Source organism: Chelmon rostratus, chromosome 13, assembly GCF_017976325.1.
Source record: "Chelmon rostratus isolate fCheRos1 chromosome 13, fCheRos1.pri, whole genome shotgun sequence".
In the NCBI taxonomy this organism is placed as follows: domain Eukaryota; kingdom Metazoa; phylum Chordata; class Actinopteri; order Chaetodontiformes; family Chaetodontidae; genus Chelmon; species Chelmon rostratus.
The window spans coordinates 6,222,688-6,235,761 of NC_055670.1; positions in this window are offsets into that span (position 1 = coordinate 6,222,688).

The following is a 13,074-nucleotide window of genomic DNA, read 5'->3' on the forward strand; positions in this document are numbered from 1 at the left end:
GATTAAATCTCTGCTTTGTCACCATCTCTCTGTCATTACTAACTTTGTGTTTCACATAGCCGCTTCTTACCTTTTTGTAATTCAGTGGATTTACTCAGAGGGTTAGTTTTGTGTTTTCTGAAGCATGTTTCTGGGATCCTCATTAAAATATATGTGTATCTGACAGTACAATTTGAAGACCATGCCATTTTTGTGAGAATAATGTTGTTAATATTCAGTTAACATTCCCTGGGAGTCCTTGCAATTGGCTCATGTTAGCTGTTGTTGCATAAGGAGTTAAACATTTTTCCTTCCAGTACTGTAGCAAATACCCATTTATCCTAGAATACAGATAGAAACCTCCACGGAAACTTTCAGCTCTGCGGGAACACCAAAGAACCGTCCTAAGAGACAGCTACATATAATGGAACGACAGCTAACCCAGATGTGCGGTGAGGCTTTAGTTTTCAACACACAGTCCAGGTGTTGTCACTGACACATCTCTCTGTTCCTGTTGTCTGACAGCTGCACGGATGAGCATTCACAGAGAGTTGGAGGCAAAATGTTTGTGTGATTCACTGAAATCTCGACCATGTCTGTGAAGAAACCAAAAGGCTGTTTTTTTTGTTGTTGTTTTTTTGTTCACTCTGAAGAGCATTTTGAAATGCTCAGTTTTCAGCGGTGGAAACTGTCAGCTTGGTATGGCAGGAGGTCGAAGAGAAAAAAAAAGTGCTTTGAAATCAGCTATCTTAAGCTGCACTGTGCATCCAGCAGAGTGCACTGAACTTTATTTTAGTGCCATAATCAGCACCGTCACCAAGGTGACTGACAGAGAGATTGCAAGGTATACAAGCCATATGTCTGGATGCACAGGCAAGTCACGCTGCTCTAAGCTGTGCTGACAGCCGTGCTAATTGCTTTTATGAGGACAAGCTTGAAAGGTCGGCAGTAGCTGTCAACCAATCTGCCTCTCTTCAATCTCTCTGGGACAAACATCACTGCGCACACCATCTTTAACATGAGGTAAGCACAAAAGCAAACTGCTTGAGGACATCACATGCCCTGCTCAGTAGACAGGATCCAAAGGTAAACATCAGGTGCGTGTAGAAGTAAATAAATAAATGCAACAGGAGCCGGGGAGTTCATATTTATACATACATACACATTTATATATTGAAATTTGCTTGACGCTACAAGAATAAGATTATGAGCCTGTTACGCTCTTCAAATGCACTTTGCTCTGTAAATAATCTGCTAATTTTATGTGGATGCATTGTGCGTAGGAGCCCAGTCATTTCCATAATTCTTCATCAGTGAATACAGTGGGCACAAGGTTATGGCATTCTCATATAAATGCACTACTCAGTCATTTAAACAATGCTTGTAAACAGAAATCCATCATTTAGGCAGTTTGTGAGAGAATTGTTCTTCCTTGGTATCAGTTTGTATAAAGCTATGGAGAGAATGGACATGGAAGTTTTCTGGATGATGTTTGGTAAGTGAGAATGAAAAGCGAGATTACACGGAAGCGCTCAAACTGTCTCCTGCCGAACTGGCAGAGTGAAACGGGGAATAAAGGGCCATTAGGAATAGGAAAACTGGATGACAGGATGACCAGCTGGCCGGGAGACAAGAAGGCTCGCTGACTGGAGAACAATGGAGAAACAGGATAGTCCATCAGCTAGGAAGCAGGTGGACCTGCTGACCAGGAAACAGGAAGATTTACTCTGCAGAGAAGGAGATGAAGTTTACAGTGAACAGAGCTGACGAATGAGTCCAGACAACAAAGCAGGGATTAGGATCTTACCTCAGAGAGCAGCCCAGGCTTGGCTTAATGTACCACGAGGAAAACATGTTTCTTTAGTAACATCTAGTGGCAGAAAATACTACAAGGCGGGGTTCCTGAATGTTAAATAGGATTTTTTTTTATTAGGTTTTGATTTGCCTCAGAGAGACACAGAGGCTGTGTATTGTGTTTTGAATGACAACCTGAATCCCAAATCGTGCACTGACACGTATCCATGTCTCCACCTGCACGAACCGACTCACCTGAGGTGAGTTGAGCTAGCAGTGGCATTAAAAGCTAAAGATAGCATGCATGAATTGAGTCAGATTACTGTTTATATGATGTTTACGAGAGATGTTGTGCAGATTTCGTTGCTGTATTTCATCAGCAGCAAGCATTGTCCTGCTCGCTTATGTGGCTCTGGCCTGCTTCACATTATGGGTTGCCTGTTCACCAAATACAGTGTCAGTTCTGCCGAGTTAAGATAACACAGTGAGGATTCAGAGGGCCTGAGATATGCAGCAAATGCCCAGAACCGCCGGATAGTTCCTGGGATATGATAATGTGGAGCATTCCCAGGAAATTCAGATAGCTGGATCAGCTGCCTGTTTTCAAAGTTTGAGACTTGAGCTAACCCTAACTCTACGGAGGTACCAGAGGAATCTTCTTCATCGATCAGCAACACCTAAAAGGCCCTGCTAATATTTTATGATTGTTTGTTGCAAAGAATCAGCTAATAGGCCAACTGTGTGCACCATTAAAGAACAGTCCTGACATCATACTGAGTCTGCCGGCCACGCTGACAGCTTTTTAACACAGTGTTTGTGATTCAGCGAGTCAATTTTTCAGCTAACAGCTCTGTGAAATGTATAATTTAGCGTTGTTAAATCTACTGTGCCTGCTGAGACCACTGAACACTGAAATCTGAACTGTACAGTTAAGCCATGAAGTTCTGGGGAAGATGACTGCAATGAATTCAAACTTGGCTTATGGGCTGTTAATGTATGGTAGGAATGCAGCTACCATACTGTGTTTGTCTGAGGGTCAGACCTGCATGTAAAAAAAGGTACCCAAAAGAATGATTCGATTATATAATGTTTTTTGGCTTTACACTGAAGCCCTCAAGCACACTGCTCTTACATGGCGATGAACAAACCTCCATTTGGTGTTTGATAGATAACATGGCTTGCTAAAAATCCCTATGACAATTGCTGTTTTCCGTGAGGTTGCATGCTCCTGGTCATGAGATGTTTTCTGCATTTATAGCACTGCACAAGCCCAGACCCTGGCAGCACCAGCATGGATGATGAAAAGGAGTCTGCACGCACTGATCTGTGGAGAGGTTGGTACGAATCTCTCAGATGTGGAGGAAATTGACTTCAAATGCAAACAAAGCTCTTGTGTTGTTCTTCACTTGGCAACAGATATGAGTACGTGGGTGTACGCCCAAGAGACTCCTCCTTCAGCTCTTTCTGTGTGCAGGTTCATTTTGTGGTTATTAATTTTCATCAGCATAAAAATGTGGATTATGGTGTAGAATTTAACTTACATTTTTCCAGCAGTGCAAAAGATGGCTGGTGCTTTGTCTAAAATATGAGAAAAATGACTGATTGTTAATGTCAAATAATAGTAATGCGGTATAAAATACAGAACATGGCATTTTCAATCTTTGTTTGAAAACTAATCAGATCTTCCATTCTGCAAATTAATTTGTAGCCGCAATGTTAAATACAGCAAAGCTCAGACGGCTCCATGCACACATTAACCGTGATGTTTTTCATACTCCATACTTAAAAATACTCTAGAACACATTTAGAATAATATGCAACCTGTCTGTGATGTTCCACAGCTGATTACATAAGATCACAACAAATAGACAAATCTTCAGCCAACACTTTTTTTTATTTACTGATTTTCCGGGAGTAAACATATGTATAACATAAAAAATTTTCTTCAATGAGTTGTCATACAAACAAAAACGATAAGACATGAAACCAGCTTGTCTTTTGGCTCACGCCTACAACTATACACCCTGCTAAGATCTCTTGACATGTCACGGCTTAATCGAAGAGCACATGGGGACATTTAATGTAGAAATGAACTCCAATTGCTTACTTAGCTGACATGCTTAGCAATACCTCAATGGAAAACAAACTTCATTACATGTAAAAGTGTAACATTTTAAGTATTAGCAGTTAAAAGGAAGTAAGTATCAGTAAAAGCACTATTTAACAAATGGTCTTTGTCACAGTGCTAAATTATTTATGCATAAACATCCAAGCAGTATTTTTTACTACATGTATTTCAAATTGCCATATTGTTGCTATCTGAGTAAAAAAAAGGACATGCTCAAGTTTTGAGGATTGTTTTTTTCACATCAGCTGAAGGATCACATGCTCCTCCAGAGGATCAGAAAAAGGCCCAACCTCTATCCCTTTCTAAAATAGATGAGACAGTGTGAGAAATGAATGAGTCTAGAAATTGTTGGGGTTTTAAAAACAAACAGTTTTTACAGTTATGTGACAATCTCACACTGACTGAAAAAAATTAATCAGAAAAGTAACCAATAACAACAGCTGTCAGATAAATGTAGTGAAGTAAAAGTAGAAAGTTTGCCAAAAATGAAATATTCTCGCAAACAACATTAATGCAAATATCCTGTGCTTGTGTAAATGTACTTAGTAACTTCACACCTCTGCCTGATCCCAAATAAGCAACGGTCCCCTGAATGAAACATCTGCCATGAACAGACATTTCACAGGAGAGAATCTGGATGACAGTCTGGTTTCGCTGCCGACGATTCACCCACCCTGTGCTTTCTGGCATCACCGTACCCTCATGTTAAATACAGAATCCATCGGAGAGCGGCGGATACGCAGCACACGACAGACACTGCTGGTGAAAGCAGGGAGTGGGAGGAGTGAAAGCAGCCACGGCGCTCCACTCATTGTCAGTGCAGATCAGTGACAGCGTGAAAAATTGTAGAATTTGAAGGAATTGCTGAAGCCATTCGTGACGAGATTCCATTGAAACATTGAAACCACTCTCGTTTGAAAGCATCAAAATAAAAAATGCAGCGCTGGAAAGGAAGTAATCTCTGCTGCTCCACTTGAAATTCACTTTTTAACTGTGAAAAATTCTGACAGTGGATGTGAGTGCATTCATATTTGTCTTGAATCTTGTTGAATTTATTAAATCCATTGAGTATTGAGTTGATTTGTGAGTGCTAATCTCTGCCTGTGAGCAGCTGTGGGTGAAAACAGGTAGCATGTCCTGGAGAAAATTAAAGGCAGCCCACACAGACATTACACAGACTATAATTAAACTATAATATATATAATGTATAAAGCGTATTATAAGCAATCAGCAATTCTTTAAAACCTTAAAGAGAAGCAAAATTAAACAAAACTAAACTAATGCTTCACTTAGCCTAGCTTCATAGCTTTTGCCTTATGATGAATGGATAGCCTTCAGCCTTGCAGTACAGCTATACCAAACATAATGCATTATTTGTCTAAATGCAGTTGGCTTCTAAAAGTGAAGATTAGAGAATTAGCACAGGAGCTGCATCTGATGTAGTTTTAGTCCAGCAGTACATTTACCAAAATTAGTTTTATTAGGAATAAATGCAGTACACACTAAGTCTCAGGTGTGACTGTTTACCACCTGCTGTCGCTCTTCCTAGTCATGGGACTCTGTATTGGTATATCTTAATGCAATGGTGCATGCTGTCGGACACTGCTAGCTGGCCCTCGGGTAGGAGGGTAAGGCCACGTGGACTACTCAAGCCCTGGGTTACTATGGGCCATCCCACTCCCTGCGCTGGGTATAACAGGACTCTGTGCTGTTCCCCCCAGTCCGCTACCAGCACATTACCACCTCTATCTATGGAGATGCCCCAGGGGCAGGACAGGACAGGTCCCATGCCAGCACATACACCCAAAACTCTCAATGTGTTCCAACCTGGCTCCAGCACTTTGATGCAAGGCACGCGACCCGTTTCATTGCCCCTTTCGGAAACAGCTACCATGCCTGAGCTCAAGCAAGCTGCCACCAAGTAGGGCCGGTGGAATCCGGTCACAACCGTGCGCTCAAGACGGGAGCCCGTCTTAGGGTCGAGCTTTAGGGCATTGAGGGTACCTTTCCGGATATCAGCTACCAAGAACTCATCCAGCCTGGTTACGGTCACACCCCTGGGAGCCTCAAGCTCATCTTTTGCCGAGCCCAACCCTGAGCCTCCAAAGGTCTGGAGCAGGCGACCGTGCCGGTTGAACACAAGTAGGGCTCGCTCAGCTGCGCAGCTTAGAGCAATCAAACCCTTAGCATTGACGGCAAGGTCGAAGTAGTTCCGACATCGTCTGGCAGAGCCATCAGAGGTTGGGGAAGTCACTTGCTGCAGGACATTACCCCGAGGGTCAGTTACCTGTTTGAAAATGTAAATTTAGTTTTAACATCAGTGGAAACATTATCTGCTGTACACTTACTGTATGTTGTACATGTGTGAAAGACTTTCAGCACAGCACATACCTGAACACGTGCATTTCCACAGTCCACTATAAAGAGTTGGCCTTGTGGTGTGGCATGGATACCACTTGGCAGGGTGAGGTCAGCCCGACCGGAACCCTGCTTCCCAAACTGCCTGATCAGATGAACTCCTCTGGGGTTGAATACTGTCAAAGACGCGTCCCCCTCCTCCTCCAACTCCACCAGGGCAGGCTCTCCTCTCTCTCCTCTGCTTCTCTTTGGGTCTTGGGAGGAAGCATCAATGACAGACATGGATAAAGACCTGGCCACCAGGGGTTGTTTTGAGCCAGCCACTGTGTTTTTTTTCTGTGGCTGGTGCAGAATGTTATGACTTTTATATGTAGGGTACGAATGGGTCTGTCTCAAGTCAGAGCCCCTCATCCCCCTACCGAGAGTTGGTGAGGTTGAGGTGGAGCTCGACAAAGAGTTGAAGTTGCCACACTTCGGTCTCCACACTCCTTCATGCTCATTCGTCCCACCGCTGATCAACGGGCGCGTCTTATGTGTCAAGTCCACGGCCGACTTTGAAAGACGGCAACTGTAGTTCAAAGAGCCTCTGTTCATGTTGTAGTCATGAGATGGGCTAACAATGAAAGTATAGCTGGAGTCAAGGCTGTCAGTTGGGGATGGTGCTCGGCCAGAGTCACCGTGTGTCCCAAGAGAGTGTTCATCAGAGGACTGGCTGAGGCGAGAGTGAGGTCGGCCTCTGGAGGTGAGGTCTAGGCAGCTTTGGCTGGTCTGTGAGATGGTCCTGGGAGATGCTAGCGCACTATTGCCATGCCTCAGAAGTCTACTATTGGAGTCCTGACTCACTTTTCCTTTATCTCCATCCTGGCCGTCTAAACTCAAACACTGACTCAGCTTAGCATGGTCCCATCTTCGTTCAGATGAGGGGGATGACTTGCTACCAGAGACCACTGTGAGCGACTTCCTCTGATTCCTAGGAGAATAGGGTTTTCCACTACTATTCATCTTGTAGACCTGCTCCTTGCCTTCAGTATCCATGTTTTTAAGTACTGTAGGGACAGTCAGAAACACATCCTCCCCTTGTGGCTGAAAGGAGGCTGATTCTAGCTCGACATCCTGGGATGACTCCCACTCAGACTGTTCACACTTGGGAAGCCAGCGACATATCTTTGTTGAGGAGAACTTTTGTTCCTCCTCTGACTCCAGATCACTCCGGGTAGAGAGGCTGATCTTTCTAACAACCCTGCCCGTTGGTGAGGTCCACCCCTGTCCTCGGGTGCTTTTTTCTCCCCCAGCTCTTTGATGGTTTGTGTATTCACACTGCATCTCCTGTGAATGGAGAGCACACAGCTGCCCCTGTGGCCCACAGCCTCCGACATGCAGGCACAGGCTTTGCTCTTGCACACGAATATCTCCGAAGCTGACAGCATTAGGCTGGGGGCTGGGTTTGAAGTTCACTTTCTTTAGAGAAACTGAGATTTCCCAGGGTTGTAGGAACTCTGCAACCTCCTTCAGCAGCAGGTTCTGGTTTGTCCCACTTTCATGCAGACATGACTGTTGACCCACCTCTTGAATCTGCTGCTGAAGTTGAGCCAGTTTATTGAATCTTTGATCCAGCAGGGACTGGCTGACCCGGGCTGCTGCCGTGTTCTCCCTCTGGACCTGCTCCAGATGCTGCTGAGTGTCCCGGTGGTCCTGCTCCACCCTCTCTAGCAGGCGCTGTTCTTCTCTGCGTGCTCCCAGGATGGCCCGCTCTAAACCCCGCTTCACTGATTCGGTCTCAGTTGCATGGCGCTCTTGTAACCGACGCAGCTCTACCTCCACCTGGGCGAGGTCACACCGTGCCTGTGTTGCCCAGCACGGAGGGGACTGAGGCAGGAGAGCAGGGGAAGGACTGTCTGATTGACAATCAGCACTGGGGCTGGGGGCTGGGATAGGGGAGGCGGGATTGCTGCCCAAAGAAGTTCCTACAAACATAATGATGGCTGGATCGATATTGACTCTCTAGTATTCAGTTTGAGTTCCTGCAGAAAGACGAAATAAAGAGAAAGGGAAGATAAATGCACAGATACACAACGATTCTGAACATAACAAATGCCTAATGAACCATGGTAAGTAAGATCATTAAGATTTTAACGAATAGTAATATTAGAATGAATCTGTCCACAAAATGGTGATGATTACAGTGATTTTATGCTTTTTCCATTTTTTGAAAGGTTTAACTGAATCCAGATCAACTGAAGGCTTAGATACTGTAGCCAAATGAATTCTCCAGCTGAAATTTGATTGACTACCCAACAACAACTCTCTGAATCAGATAACTTTCAGTGTGGCTTCCTGAAGACCTTCAGTTCTTAGCAGTTACAAAAAAAAAAAAAAAAAAAAAAAAAAAATCTGGTCATGTTTATACTTTGTTCTTTAAGCTCATGTGCTTTAAATACAGTACATGGTAGGATTGTCATTATAAGTATATTATGTATGGTCACCAAATGTGTCTAAACTGTGGCCCATTCATATATAGCCCAAGTAAATATAATTAAATATCTTTTAGTTCAGAATGAGAACTGAAAAATATTTTTGAGGGACCTTTTGAGGCAGGAACTTGGGGTGTTGCAGTATTGGAGTATAATTGTATGCAATATGTTGAACTGTGCACCTGAGCACTGTGGTAATGACATCCAAATGTAAAACATTTCACTAGAGTGAAATTACTTTCATGATTTCGTCTGTGGAGAAACATACAGACACTCAGTCAGAGAGCGTAGTTCACCAAATCTGGCACACTCCAACTCAGCCTGGCAAACACCACAGAGCAACCTCTTATTGTACTATTTGCACCAGATAGATCTTTTATTAGAGCTATTTCTACCCTGCCAAGTGAACAGCTGCTTATGGAAAGGTGATATAAGGAGGCCATAAGAGAGACAAGGCTGTGGGCAGAAAGAGCGAGCACGAGGAGGAAGAAAGTTTTGAGTTATGCACCGATAAATGTATTAGCATTTCAAATGACGGCGGAGAGCCAGAAGCATGCAGGGTGAGGCGAGAGTGGGAGGTAAATAGACAGCCCAAGTGTCAACACAACAATACTTCTCATCTCCCCAGCTCTGCAAACAGACCCCGCTTTGATATTTTATTCATGAGCAGAACAAAGTGATGTCGAGAAATGGCAGTGAAAGATGTCTGTCTTCCGTGTGATGTATTGTGGTGATACCGGAATCACAGGGAGCCATCATACTGTATGATAAAGTGAAAGTGGCATTCTTACCGGGAATACATTAGGATGTTTATGGGCCCAAGCACTTTTTGTTTCATTTAAAGGGATGGGCACTGTTGCCAGTCCGATGCATGAAAACTGTGTAATACTATTTTTTCCCCACTTCTGTATTTCTAAAATAGACAAAACTTTAACAAATAAGCATTTAACACAGCTGTACAGTCAACAAAATGTTAACTGTAGTAACTCAAGTTACAAAAAACCTATTTAAGTAAGACAGCTTTTGGTGCTTTCTCAAATTTTTTTTCTCGATGGTTTGGATTCAAAAACTGATCTCATAAACCTCATATCTCAGACCCATTCTAATAATTGTGGTTGATTCCTCCCTTTTGAGCTCTTACGTCTTTTAATCTGTTTGTTGGAGCTCAACAAGTAGTTTCATACATGCAGCTTCAATAACAAGTGGCCAGTACTGAAAGGTACCCGACATATTATATTTGCTTTTATATCAGCTACATCCATGGATTTTACCTTAACGTAGCCTTGTGAAAGCCAAAAGTTGTGCACTGAGTCCAAACACAGATAGTGTTACTGACATTATCATTTTACACCTCTCTACACAGACTTGTGATCAGCAAAACAAGAAGCTATTTGTGAGACAATTATTTTACATTATGATTAGCTTTTGTATGGCCAAACATAAGCAAATGTGACAAAAAAAAGAAGAGAAAGAAGTTAATTGTTAGCAAATTTTAGCAGTGGTTCTTACATTTGATCATTTTAGGTTTAGTTTTAGCTTTGTTACAGTTATTAACCACTGGTTTTACACTACATGTGATGGACAACCAAGCACCTGCTAAAATGTTTCCATTTTACCTGAACCTTAGCCTTGCTGAGGTTCAGCAAGGCTAAGGTTCAGGTGTGAATGAGAATTAATGATGTCTGACTTCTGATGGCCCATTTCGGAGTTTCATTTCATATTTTATGATTTTACATTAACCATTGCATTGCAATGGACAAAGTCAGCAGCTAACGTTAATGATATTGACTTAGCATTTCATCATTTTAGCCGCGTGAATACCAAAGACCTCCATTATTGTCCAAAAAACAGAGAGCACATCAGTGAGCCACACTGTCGCCTTCATTACCAGGAACCATGAGAAGACACAGTGCAGATAAGTTTGAACCAACTCTACATTGTCCTAATGATGTAATTGAATAAATAGAGCACCAAAATAGAATAAATAGAGACAGGCCTGCTAGTGTGCAGGTAATCATGCTCACTATCTGCTGGGATGGGCTCCAGCTCCTGAAATGGATGAATAATAAATGCACGCTGACTGGTATTTTTGTGGTGAGCATGTTAACATGCTTACTAGTTCAGTGTTTTTCTGTCTTTTATAAAAGTGGCTCTCTTCCTGAGGCTTAATATGTATTAATCCGCAGATGAAAACAGTCCCCAATAAATGCACTATTTCTTTTCAGTACAAGTTACTGAACACATTATTAATTACATTTGTTTTTTTTTTTACTTGACTGTTGTTTTTTCATCATTGTGGTGTAGTTACTTGTATTTCAGGAATGGATTGAGGTGACACCAGTAACAGTGAAGTTATTTATGTTGCAGGTAAGCGACAGGTGTGTCTGAGGCGCTGTGCCAGGCCCGTCTCTTTGTGTCACAGGCCGGGTTTCCACTCACATTACCAAACTACATTATAGATGAGGAGGGTCTAGTTGCTCATATTGTGAGTGCTGTGGGTTAACTGGGCCACAATGAGCAAACCAGTGTGATGTCTGTCTTAAAAAATGAAGCTTTAGAAATAATGAAAGGCGTGTAATTAAACTGTTGAACAAACTAAAACATATGTATAAAAAAAAAAAAAAACTTGTCAAACTATTTTCACATATAAATGAAGTCAAGGGCCACTCAACATGAATTGTATAATAAAACCACTGAACTCTGATGTTGTAGAAACAACAAAGCGACAAAAACCACACATCCATCTCTGTGTCTTACCTGTGGTCAGGTGCCACTGCTGCTATGGCCCCATGCAGCTGCTCTTCTTTACCGCGTCTCCTCGCTCCCTCAGTCTCACCACCCACCTCTGGCCGCCCCATCGTGCCGTTTCCCCTCTCGTTGGCTGTTGCTAGGAGACCACCAAGCTGACTTCAGTTTCGTCTGTATGCAAACTCAAACTGTGCGTCCAGAATTGCTATTTCTCTTGTTCTTCAAGCTGTGTACTTTTATGCTTTACTTGGAATCCTGCTGTGTGTTTGAGAGAATAACCCTTTTAGAGTCAGAGTGAGGCGCAAATTCATTTATAACTCAAACCCCATGGGCTGAGGCCTGAGGACCAACGCTTCTTTATGTTGACAAGTACACTTACGAGCTTTTTGTGCAAACATGCTGCGTGAAGCAGTTGCATTGAAGTGTTCCTGTTGTGGCTGATTTCCTTGGCCATCTGCATTAAATATTGATTTCTATGGTCGGTTAGTGTTTGGCACTTACTCAGTTCTGGGTTTGAGCCAGTTCTTTCAGCACAGACTTTGTATGTAAGCTCAGAGTCATGTTTCTGTCAAGTACTGGAGACTAGAGCTGCAACTAACAACTATTAACATCATCAGGTAATACACAGATCATTTTCCCAAATGATCCATTAATCGTTTCATCCATAAAATGTCAGAAAATAGCGAAAAATGGCAATCACAAGCTTAAGGTGATGCTATCGAAACACAAAAAAGATGGAATATTTTTATTTGTAATGGATTACTCGACTACTTGTTTTAGCTGGTTTAGCAGGTGCGTCTTTGATTCCTCAACATCCAGCATCTCATCTCATTTCACTTCAGACCTCCTTAAGCAGTTCAGAATGAATTCACTTTGGTTCACGGTTGCTTGGACACTAGAGCATTCTTCACTGGAAATGGAAGATGAGAATGAGAACAAAAAGAATTATTCATTTACCACTGCGGTGTGAAGGTGCAGACAAAACTCGAGACCTGGTTAAGGTGTTGCATGGAACAGCATCTTCTCAAAACTACGCGCCAGGTCTCTGAAACCAGGATGTGTAAGCATATAAAGAGACTCCTGAAATAAACCTGAAACTGAGACAGGCCTGCTAGTGTGCAGGTAATCATGCTCACTATGTGCTGGGATGGGCTCCAGCTCCCTAAATGGATGAATAATAAATGCACGCTGCCTGGTATTTTTGTGGTGAGCATGTTAACATGCTTACTAGTTCAGTGTTTTCCTGTCTTTTATAAAAGTGGTTCCCTTCCTGAGGCTCAGGCTCAGTTAATACTCGACTTCTCTAGTTTCTTTCTTGTTCGGGCTTTAAAAATCCTTCTAATTAAACAAATTCTGAAGGAAAATCCCTCTTTTGGTTTTAAAGCCATACATTTTCTGTAAACAAACCTTTTTGGCTTGTGCAACAAGTGGTTGGTAACCCCAGTTTCACCTGACTGGAGACCTGTGGACCACGGGATAACACTCCTCTCCACTCAGGCTCGTCTTAATATAGTCACAAAGACAAGAAATAAAGGACACCAGGACAAATGCGATATTGCTAGGCAAAGAATTTATAAATTAATAAAAACATTCCCT